Consider the following 12,762-nt stretch of genomic DNA (forward strand, 5'->3'; position numbering starts at 1 on the left):
ATGCAATCTCCATAGACAAACATTGACAGTAGAATTGCCTTACTGAAGAGCTCAGTGACTTTCAACATGGCACCGTTATAGGATGCCACCTTTCCAACAAGTCAGTTCGTCAAATTTCTAACCTGCTTGAGCTGCCCCGGTCAACTCTAAGTGCTGTTATTGTGAAGTGGAAACGTCTAGGAGCAACAACAGCTCAGCCGCGAAGTGGTAGGCCACACAAACTCACATAATGGGACCGTCGAGTGCTGAAGCATGTAGCTACACTCACTACCGAGTTCCAAACTGTCTCTGGAAGCACCGTCAGCACAATAAATGTTCGTCGGGAGCTTCATGAAATGGGTTTCAATGGCTGAGCAGCCGCACACACAAGCCTAAGTTCACCATGCAAAATGCCAAGTGTCAGCTGGAGTGGTGTAAAGCTCGCTGCCATTGGACTCTGGAGCAGTGGAAACTCGTTCTTTGGAGTGATGAATCACGTTTCACCATCTGGCAGTCCGATGAATGAATCATACTTTTGGTCATGTAGTGTAGTTAAGTGATGATAATGATAATGCTGTGTAATCACACTCACACATAATTTGTGAATCCTTCTTTGTGTGTGTGCATGCGTGTTGTGTTACCATGGCAATTATACTCCCATATCACAATAAGAGCTGTGATCTGAGGACGGACATTAGTACTTTGCTGGCAGAGAAGGTTTGTGTCTCCCACAACCTACATTCTAAAGGGTGAACAGTCAATTCTGAGTGAGTGACAATTGCTGGTAAAAAAGTGGAGATCTTTATATTTTGTGTTCTTGATGACTCAGGTAAGTAATATAACAACACTTAGTCATAGTAATGATATTGTGTTATATAAAGTAATAAAATAGGAGTTATTTTAATGTCTGAAATTGTCTTTCAACAAAAAATGGGGGCCAAATGGACATTTGTCTTCCTGCTGATTGTCTACCACACCAAAGTGTTAGAATCTCAGGGAGAAGGTAGTACAATATATAATAATTTTCAATAGTTTTACTATATTTAGTTAATTTCTAATGTTACACTATCATCAAGTCTACCCTTTTTTCAGTCTGCCCACAGGGAGTGAAGGCTGATGTTGCTTATACTTATGGAGGACTCTTTTAGCATACCACCAAAAGGCTTTATGATTATGAAGACGTTTCTGGATACCGTGGTTCGTGCTTTTTTTTCGGGCACCGACCATATCAGAATTGGCCTGATAAAGTGTAGTAACTCATCACACGTTGTGTTCAGGCTCAATGACCATATGACCTGAAGGGTATACAGTATACACCGTTCTACAACTGGGAGGTAACACAAATACTAGAAAGGCCTTGCGGTCTATGGTGGCTCTGTTTCAGAAGGGTAAAGGCAGCAGGGCAAGTGAGGGTGTTCCCCAGATTGGGAGGGTCATCACAGATGGACAAGCCACGGATCCCTTTGACATGGAAAGGTCAGCAAAGCTGCTGAGGAAACATGGTGTTTCTCTCATGGCCATTGGTATTGAAATCACTTCAAAGCAAGATCTGTTCAAGATCACTGGCACCTGGCAGAGAAGGTGTCCAACACCCCAACAGGTACTTACAGTCACTAGTGAAAGTCTACAGACCCCTTGCACAGTCTTCACATTTTGCTGCCTTAAAATTATATCCAAAAAGGGAATAAATTAGATGTTTTTCCTACCGATCTACACAACATACTAAATGTTCAAAGTAAAAAAAATGTAACTAAAACTAAATTAATACAAAATAAAACAACAATGATGTCTTCATTGCGCACACCCCAGGGTTAATACTTGGTGGAAGCACTTGACAGCCATTACAGCTGTGAATCATTTTGAATGAGATTCTACTAACTTTGCACAAAACCTATGGCAACATTTATCCATTGTTTTTATCAAACTTACTCAAGCTCAGTACGTTTGGTTGGGAATTATTGACGAACAGCAATATTCAAACCTTGTCTCTGAATTTCTCATGAATACGAAACCGCTCTTAGAAAGCCATGATGGTGTGTCTTTTGGCATTTACTTTTGTCTACTATCCCAGGGTTTACAAAAGACTGAGGTGGGATTTCCTATAACCTTTTTACCTGGGCTTTGCTCCTTTCATATTTATTTTGATCCTGACAAACTCCCCAGTCCCTGCTACTGACAAGCATACCCATAACATGATGCTGCCACCAAAATACTTGAAAATACATTGGATTTCACTCCGTGTTGTGTAGTATTGAATTTGACCCAAGTCTGTAGTAAAAGGACATTTCTTTACCATGTTGTCTTGCAGTATTACTTATGGCCTTGTTGCAAACAGAATGGATGATTTATTAACACACGCCTGTGTGCATATGTATGTGTGGGTGTGTGCCTGTGTGTGTCTCTTCACAGTCCGCGTTGTTCCATAAGTAGTGTAGTAGTGTAGTTTTATCTGTTTTTTAAAATCAGATTTTACTGCCTTCTACATCTTAAGTTACATGTTACATGGCTCTTTGTAGTACTGTGCGTTTTCCAGAATCTGTTCTTGACATGGGGAAGGTGTGAAGACATGCGGAATCAAGACATCTTCGTTAAATGTAAGAAAATATATATATATATATAATAATAAAATAAAATAAAAATACTTTTAAAGAGCGGAGTAGGAAAAAAATATAATTTAATCAAAGTTTTGTTTTATTTATATGGCAACAAAATGTGAAGACTGTGCAAGAAGTGTGTTGACTTTCTCTTGGTACTGTACACCAGCCTGGATTGTGAATGAGTAGGATTTTTACCCAGGTTTCCTTCCCCTAAAATTAATGTTGATGACAATTTGAAAGCTATGGTCCCTTATTGATGTCACTTGTTAAATCCTGAAAAACCTATAAATTATATTTTAAACAATTAGGTAGACTTGCAATTCATGTTTGTTCTGTTAGTCTGTTCCCAGGGAGCTGTCATCAATATCATGATTGTTCTAGAAGACAGATCCCAGAGCATCAGCTCTCAGGAGCTTGAGCGTATCAAGGACTTCCTCAGATCACTGCTCCTACCTGGGGCAGGACCAGGTTTGGGTGGGCCTGGTTCCATACAGTCGACATATTGATGTGGCTGCGTTCAATGTCAGCACTTCCCTGAACAACAGGGAGATCCTACAGTACATCTGGGATCTGAAAGTCACACAAATGCTTCTGCCACAGAGACTTACCCACACCGGGAATTTATGAGTGGGACTGACGACGGTGTGAGAGGAGTGAGAGGAGAGGAGAACAAATGACTAAGGTTGGGTTGGTAATCATGGGCAGCGAGCGCCATGAGAAAAGTGTCTCTTTAGAGGAGCTGAAGAATCTTAGTGTCTCTGTATGCCATCGGGGGTAAGTCCAATGATGGGTCTGATTAAAATAACTGGTTGTCCCAAAAATGTGTTCTTCGTCCAGAACTTCTCAGGCCTGCAGGAGATCTCTGAACATATCAGCCAGGAGATCTGTAGCTCAGCAGAGGACAGTAGACAACAGGTTGTCTACGTGCCACCACGAGGTAACCTGCTTAGTCCTGCATGAACACTGCCCTTCTTATTATCTCATCTTTGTCCAAAGCAATCCAAGTCTTTATCACAATTACTTCCATTGAAGAGCTGAATCTCATCATTATGTCTCCCATGAGTAACGTTAGTAACATTAGTAAACCCATGTGGATTTTGATTGTCACCCTTCTGGTTCTTAATGAGTTTTCATAATCATAATGTGTTCATTACAGAAGACCACAGCCAGGTGCATGCCAAAAATACCAGGCCAACAGCAACTTTCAGCAGAATATCCAGATATCTCTCCCAGTCCCAGCTAGAAAACATCAAAACATTTCCCCAAATTAGCATCATTGTTACAGTATATCTACACTAATACAAAATAATGGTTTCATCTTCACCTTGGGTTATTATCATCCGTTTCTCTCAGTCAAGACCAAAGTTCATGTTTGGAGGAGATATTGTTGTAAAAGGAAAGGAGAAGTACTTCATTAGATTTCGACACCAAGCACCACATGCTGGACACTTGTAAATGAAATACAAACAAGTAAGACTATTATTCTCTTCCTTCAATATATTTCTCTTGAAAATGAAATATTTAAAAAGTACAATGGTTTTTCAACTGCATTATTTGTCATCTGAAGGGGACGACAAAGCCTGATATGTGATAGACCATCACAGATTCACTATCAGCTGACACGCGTTGAATGCATTGAGGACCGAGGTGTACACCGGGATATGCTGGTCTCCTGCCATGCATCAGTACCCGTCTGCCATGCATCAGTACCCGTCTGTGTCGTTCATCTCCAGGTGTCTCATTGTCACAGTGAAGGTGCGATTCTCCCTATCGATAAGCAGGTTGACGCGGTCCTGAGACACTTGTTCTCCCTATGCAGTGAGGTAGGAGCTTCGGTTCGCAGCACCTGTCCCGTTCTTACACAACATCTTCTCACTCTCTTCCAGGATATTGCTATAGAGACACTTAGCTGTGATGCTGTCCCCATTCTTACCAGACACCATGTTGCTCCTTACTGACACACCTGGGAAGCCTGGAGTATGGAAACACAGAAACGATACACACAAAGCAAGCGTACTCTTGAGGATCACACAGAGGTGTTAATGAGATCTTATTCTGAAAGAGGAACTAAAATCTGTAGATTAACTAGACATGTAGCTGCGAGAAGCAATGAACAGGGTTCACAGGATGACAGAAAGGACAAGATTTGTTGGACAACAAAGCAAGCACTCTATCATGTAGGAACCAAGATTTGCATATCAAAGCCCCATGTCCATTGGTTCAGTTCTTATAGCCCTGGTGTGATATGGTGCCATCTAGTGGTGTAGTGTGTCGGTCTTTGAATAGCGCAGCTAATCATTCTCAAATTCATTAGAGACTAATTCATTGAGTCTATATACCAAATCTGGAGTCAATATGACTTGGAATTTTAAGTTCCGTCCTGACTTTGGAATTTTAAAGTATTTTTAGCATTAGCATATGTACTGATGTGCATCTATTGGTACAGTGCGGCTATATTTGAATGCAGCAACAATCCTAAATCTGGAGTGAATCTGATGTATGGTTCATGAGGAGAAGATGATTGTAGATGATCTTGAGGATTAGCGTTACATATGCAAAGAATTACTTAATCGTTTCCTTGTTTTTTTACATATCAATACCAAATTCAGTGTGGTTCATATCTTAGGGACATCTGTGACAGAGATGAAAATGTTCAAGTTGATAAATCCACTCCACAGTGGCTTTACACTGGTTTAAATGACACATAACATCCAATTTTTGATTTGTCAATAACTCAGCCATCTTTTGACCAATCCCTTACCTTTTCTGAAATTAAGTTAAGGATTGTACCATGGGCCTACATTCCAAATTTGGCCCTATGGTTCATGAAGATTAAAAAATATATTTTTAGCATATTTTAGCCTATGTGTTAATATGTATCTACTGATATGCATCAACGTTATTTTCTCAAACTCTTTAGTGACTATTGTGTTAACCCCAAATTTGGAGTGATTCTGACTTTTAGTCCATGAGAAGAAGATGTTGTATGATTATTTTAAGCATTAGCGTTACATAGTCAAAAAAGGGAATTGTTAATAGTTTCCTTCAAAAAAAAATGTATGGACACAAAATTGGATCAGGATTTCCTGATTCATCAATAACTAAGTCATCTCTTAACCAATCACTTTTCTTTTCTTAAACTAAGTTAAGATATGTACCTACATATAACATTATTTGGACATATGGTTGAGAATGAGAATGAGAATACACTTTTCAAAGGTTTTCCAACATTTCCAAAATCTATCCTGGATGACCAAATTTGTGCAGCATGAGGAAAGGCACCTACATACAAAGTTTCAAGTCTCTAGGTCAAATGGGGCGGCGCGTATGAGTGTTTAAGTGAGACTGCCTATAACAGCGCCACCTATAGGCCAATCAGTACCATTCTTTTTGACCAACTCATAGCCTCTAGTTTCTGTGTGCCAAATTAGAAAAAAAGTTAATTGATTCTTGAACTATTTGACCATGTCAAGGAAACAAATAATCTAAGAATAACAATAGGTGTGAACCCCTAATAAGTACTATATTACCTGCAGTGACAGTCAGAGACAGAGATGCCATGTAGCAGGGGGTTCCTCTGTTGTCCACAACACACACATACTCTCCTGTGTCCTGATTCTGCAGGTTCTGCATGGTTAAAGTAAAGACAGTCTCAACCTCAACAGTGAAGAGGCGACTCCGGGATGTTGGCCTTCTAGGCAGAGTTGCAAAGAAAGAGCCATATCTCAGACTGGCCAATAAAAATAAAAGATGAAGATGGGCAAAAGAACACAGACACTGGACAGAGGAACTCTGCCTAGTAGGCAAGCATCCCGGAGTCGCCTCTTCACTGTTGACGTTGAGACTGGTGTTTTGCGGGTTCTATTTAGTTTCAGAAGAAAGTTATTTGTTTCTGGCCATTTCGAGCCTGTAATCGAACCCACAAATGCTGATGCTCCAGATACACAACTAGTCTAAAGAAGGCCAGTTTTATTGCTTCTTTATCAGAATTACAGTTTTCAGCTGTGCTAACATAATTGCAAAAGGGTTTTCTAATGATCAATTAGCCTTTTAAAATTATAAACTTGGATTAGCTAACACAACGTGCCATTGGAACACAGGAGTGATGGTTGCTGATAATGGGCCTCTGTACACCTATGTAGATACTCCATTTAAAAAATCCAGAGCCTCCATTTCCAGCTACAATAGTCATTTACAACATTAACAATGTCTACACTGTATTTCTGATCAATTTTATGTTATTTTAATGGACAAAAAAAAATGTTTCTTTCAAAAACAAGGACATTTCTAAGTGACCCCAAACTTTTGAACGATAGTGTATGTATGGACTTATTTAAGTGAAATTGAACACACTATTCATGTCTTTGCAGACACAAACAGGAAAGAACTATAAGGGACACAAGAAACAGGTAAATCAACATGTCTCTGCATTTTTATTTATTCCTCATTTAAATGTACAAAATTAATGGAACATGACAATGTGTGTCATTTTAATAATTTTACCCCCCTCAGGGTGCAGTCTGCCTGGTGATCCATATCATCTCCAGTATGTCAGGTCTATGGAAGACACCTTACCGAAATTATATTCAAATGTTTATAGCTCTTCAGTTCTGTTATAAAGATACACATCTTACCTGAAGATGTATGTTTATGTACAACATGTTTGGAGTCACATTGCTTTTTCCTGTACTTTTAATTCAGTAATTGATTTGTTTCGTAATGTTAGCTAATTACACGTGATTTCTATTTACTGTATATGTGCTCAAATGATGACAATTCATTTGAATGGTTTTTCATGATTTTGCAGCCACAACAGAAGAAATTGTGTTATGCTTCTTGTATTTTATTAATCTGTTCTCTAGTTTACTGTATGCTATTGCTACAATTCATTTACTGTACAAGTATTTTGGTTGACATTAAAGCAAACTTACATATTTTTTAAAATATATATCTTGATTTATCACTAGCTCCGTTATCTCTCCTTCCACAGGTCTGATATCTGACAGGAGAGAAGAAAGAGAGAGGGAGGGAGTAGCTTTGTAACAGTGATGATTTTGTCAGGGTAACACATGAAAAAGAGTATGTTCAAAACATATTTATTTGATTAATTTATTTTGTAGGAGAAAGACACTTTCTAAAGTTGAAGGAGGACAGCACTTACTATTCCCAGATCTATAGATGTTCACTGCAGCCAAAACAACAATCACCAACAGCACCATGGCCAACATGGTGTGAATAGGAGCATGCCAAGGCAGGTTTTAGAAAATTGATTAAAACATACAACTACTGACCACAACTCCAGACCTTCTGACCACAACCACAAAACCTCTCACCACAAGCACAAAAATACGGACCAAAACCACACCTACAAAACTATTGACAAACACACAACTTTTGACAACATAACTACTGACCACACAACTTCTGACCACAACCACACAACTGCTGACCACATCGAGTGACCACAGCCACACAACTACTTACCACAAAACTTCGGACCACAAGCACAAAACTGACTACAAGCACAAACCTTTTGACCACACAACTACTGACCACAGCCACACAACTTCTGACCACATTTGGTGAACAATGCCAAACAACCACTGACCATAACCACACAAATTCTGACCACAAACACACAACTACTGTACACAACCACACAAGTTCTGAACAAACAACTACCGATCACACATCTAAATCAACATAACTACCGACCACCACAATTACTGACCACAAGCACCTATCCACAACTACTGATCACAATTACTGACTACTCAACTGATCTCAACTACTGACCACTCAACTACTGACCACAACCACACAACTACTGACCACAACCATAAACCTACTGACCACAACCACACAACTCCTAACCACAACCACACAACTTCTGACCAACCACACAACTTCTGACCACAACCACAAAACTCCTGACCACAAGCACACACCTTTTGACCACATAACTACTGACCACATTTGAGGACCTTTGATCACTCGACTACTGACCACAATGCCACAACTTTTGACCACTCAACTACTGCCCACTACCACATAATTTCTGACCAGAACCACGCAATGTTTGACCTTATAACTACAGACCACACAACTACTGACCACAACAACACCACATCTGACCACAACCACACAATATCTGACCACAACCACAGAACTGCTGACCACATCTAGTGACCACAACCACACAACTACGGACCAAGACCACACAACTTCTGAACACACAACTATTAACCACACAACTATTAACCATAAATACTAACCACCATAATTAGACCAGAACTACACAACTGCTGACCAAACAACTGCTGACCACAACTATTGAACCACAACTACTGAGCACAAAACTACTGAGCACTACTGTGACCACAACAACTGCTCTGGTCTGCACTAGCTCTGGTTCAGCTCTGGTCCTGGGCATAGCTAGCTAGCTCTGCATTGCACTAGCTCTGGTCTAGCTCTGATCTGCGCTATAAATTATAACTATTTACATTTACATTTAAGTCATTTAGCAGACGCTCTTATCCAGAGCGACTTACAAATTGGTGCTTTCACCTTATGACATCCAGTGGAACAGCCACTTTACAATAGTATCTTACCAACTATATACATTTGTATAATATAACCCACCAACAGTAACTCTTAAATCATTCCAGCTACACACACCAAACCAACTTTCACATGTTCAGGCTATCCTAACTTCAAATTATTTAGAATTTGTATCAACTAGAACTATATACATTTGCGTAAAATAACTCAGCAACATTCTTTCTTGAACCATTCAAGCTGAAGCCACCAAACCAACTTTCACATGTTCACGCTGTCCTAACTTCAAATTCTATTTTTTTTTCTGAATCATCTATCACTATATACATTTGCATTAAAAACAACACCAACAGTAACTCTTAAACCGTTCAAGCTTGATACAACAAACTGACTTTTAATATGTTCAGGCTATTCAAACTTTTCATCTACCTACTTTTTCAACTATAACTAGTCACCACCATTACTACTGCAGACAGTATCACTACTATAATGTTTTTATAAACCATACATACTTTAAACTGCTTTGCTTTAAATACTAAAGTAAAACTTTTTAAATATCTACCACAAAAAGTAATTTTAAAGAGTGAAAGCAAGTCCCATCATTTGTACTCCATGTACAATTACCATCTAGTTATATATTCAGAACGTTATTTATTGCCATTCTCTGACACATACACACTAAAGATCATATTTGTACTTCTACAGAATAGTTGGTGACGTTTTAAGTTCCGTCCTGATTGAATCCTTTCCCCACTCGAGCATTTATATGGTATCTCACCAGTGTGAGTCCATCTGTGTCTTTTCCCACAGTCTGCACAGTGATGAGATTTCTTCCCTGCATGAGTCCTCTGATGCGTTTGCATAACGTATTTATTGGTGAAGCTCTTGCCACATTGCGGGCATGTGGCTGGGGTCACCCGTAAACTCCCTCTTTTATAGGCTTTGATTTTCCCAGTCTTCAGCATTGCGATGTAATCTTTAGGGTGGTCCCTCTTCAGGTGCCCAAGGAAAAAGCGTTCTATGGTGAAGCCGATTGCACAATGGGGGCAGGAGTAGAAGGTCACCTCTTAAAAGCCACCTAAAGGAAAGACAGAACTTATCAAATTAATTACAGTTTACTTCATTATAGACCCATAGATAATGAGCAATGAAACACATTATTATATTTATACACTGTCATGGACATTTTATACATGTGCTTTTCTTATAACTAATTTCAGTGTTCTATTCATGTGCTGTTCTATAAATCAATTTCTGTGATCATGTGAGTCATGTGTCCAAAGGGGGAATTACCAGTCCCCTGGTGCCCTTATATAAATATTCAAATACATTTTCTCCAGATGCCTGCCTGTAAAAGGAAAAAAAGAGATGTTGGTAATGGTTGACAGTTACTCCAGAAGAATTGAAGTTTTCCCCACCTCGAGTGATATATGTGTATTACTCTTGTTTTCTTTGTCTGTCTTGCTTCAATAACAAATCTTACCAGATTGGGTCTGCTGGATGGTCAGGATTTCTCCCTAAGGAGAATATAAGACAATTTGGAGGGTTGTGTATTTCCCACCGTGAAACATGGAGGAGGAGGTGTTATGGTGTGGGGGGGCTTTGCTGGTGACACTGTCTTTGATTTATTTAGAATTCAAGGCACACTTAACCAGCATGGCTACCACAGCATTCTGCAGCGACACGCCATCCCATCTGCTTTGGGCTTAGTGGGACTATCATTTGTTTTTCAACAGGACAATGACCCAAAACACCTCCAGGCTGTGTAAGGGCTATTTTAACAAGAAGGAGAGTGATGGAGTGCTGCATCAGATGACCTGGCCTACACAATCCCCCAAACTCAACCAAATTGAGATGGCTGAGAGAATTGCAAGAGTTTGCAAAGCTGTCAAGGCAAAGGATGGCTATTTGAAGAATCTCAAATATAAAATATATTTTGATTAACACATTTTTGGTTACTACATGATTCCATATGTGTTATTTCATAATTTTGATGTCTTCACTATTATTCTACAATGTAGAAAATAGTAAAAAATAAAGAAAAACCCTTGAATGAGGTGTTCTAAAACTTTTGACAGGTAGTGTATATACAAAAGTATGTGGTCACCCCTTCAAATGAGGAGATTTGGCTATTTCAGCCACACCCGTTGCTGACAAGTGTGTAAAATCAAGCACACAGCCATGCAATCTCCATAGACAAACATTGACAGTAGAATGGCCTTACTGAAGAGCTCAGTGACTTTCAACGTGGCAACATCATAGGATGCCCCCTTTCCAACAAGTCAGTTCGTAAAATTTCTGCCCTGCTAGGGCTGCCCCAGTCAACTGTAAGTGCTGTTATTGTGAAGTGGAAACATCTAGGAGCAACAAAGGCTCAGCCGCGAAGTGGTAGGCCACACAAGCTCACAGAACGGGACCGCAGAGTGCTGAAGTGCATAGAGCGTTAAAATCGGCTGTCCTCGGTTGCAACATTCACTACCGAGTTCCAAACTGCCTCTGGAAGCAACATCAGCACAAGAACTGTTCGTCTGGAGCTTCATGAAATTGGTTTTCATGGCTGAGCAGCCGCACACAAGCCTAAGATCCCCATGAGCAATGACAAGCGTTGGCTAAACCTCGTCGCCATTGGACTCTGGAGCAGAAGAAACACGTACCCTAAAGTGGCGCCATAGAAGAAGGCAGACATTTAATCAGTGTCCCCAACTGATTATTTTTTTGTTGTGTTAAAAAACAAACATTTCCACTGCATTTCCTGCCACAAAAGGACCAGCTGACATCATGTCAATGATTCTCTCGTTAACACAGATGTGAGTGTTGACGAGGACAAGGCTGGAGATCACTCTGTCATGCTGATTGAGTTCGAATAACAGACTGGAAGCTTCAAAAGGAGGGTGGTCCTTGGAATCATTGTTCTTCCTCTGTCAACCATGGTTACCTGCAAGGAAACACGTGCCGTCATCATTGCTTTGCACGAAAAGGGCTTCACAGGCAAGGATATTGCTGCCAGTAAGATTGCACCTAAATCAACCATTTATCGGATCATCAAGAACATCAAGGAGAGCTGTTCAATTGTTGTGAAGAAGGCTTCAGGGTGCCCAAGAAAGTCCAGCAAGGGCCAGGACCGTTTCCTAAAGTTGATTCAGCTGTGGGATTGGGGCACCACCAGTACAGAGCTTGCTCAGGAATGGCAGCAGGCAGGTGTGAGTGCATCTGCACACACAGTGAGGCGAAGCCTTTTCGAGGATGGCCTGGTGTCAAGAAGGGCAGCAAAGAAGCCACTTCTCTCCAGGAAAAACATCAGAGACAGACTGATATTCTGCAAAAGGTACAGGGATTGGACTGCTGAGGACTGGGGTAAAGTCATTTTCTCTGATGAATCCCCTTTCCGATTGTTTGGGGCATCCGGAAAAAAAGATTGTCCGAAGACAAGGTGAGCGCTACCATCAGTCCTGTGTCATGCCAACAGTAAAGCATCCTGAGACCATTCATGTGTGGGGTTGCTTCTCAGCCAAGGGAGTGGGCTGACTCACAATTTTGCCCAAGAACACAGCCATGAATAAAGAATGGTACCAACACATCCTCCGAGAGCAACTTCTCCCAACCATCCAGGAACAGTTTGGTGACGAAC

This window comes from Oncorhynchus nerka, linkage group LG24 (genome assembly GCF_034236695.1).
Source record: "Oncorhynchus nerka isolate Pitt River linkage group LG24, Oner_Uvic_2.0, whole genome shotgun sequence".
NCBI classification, from domain to species: domain Eukaryota; kingdom Metazoa; phylum Chordata; class Actinopteri; order Salmoniformes; family Salmonidae; genus Oncorhynchus; species Oncorhynchus nerka.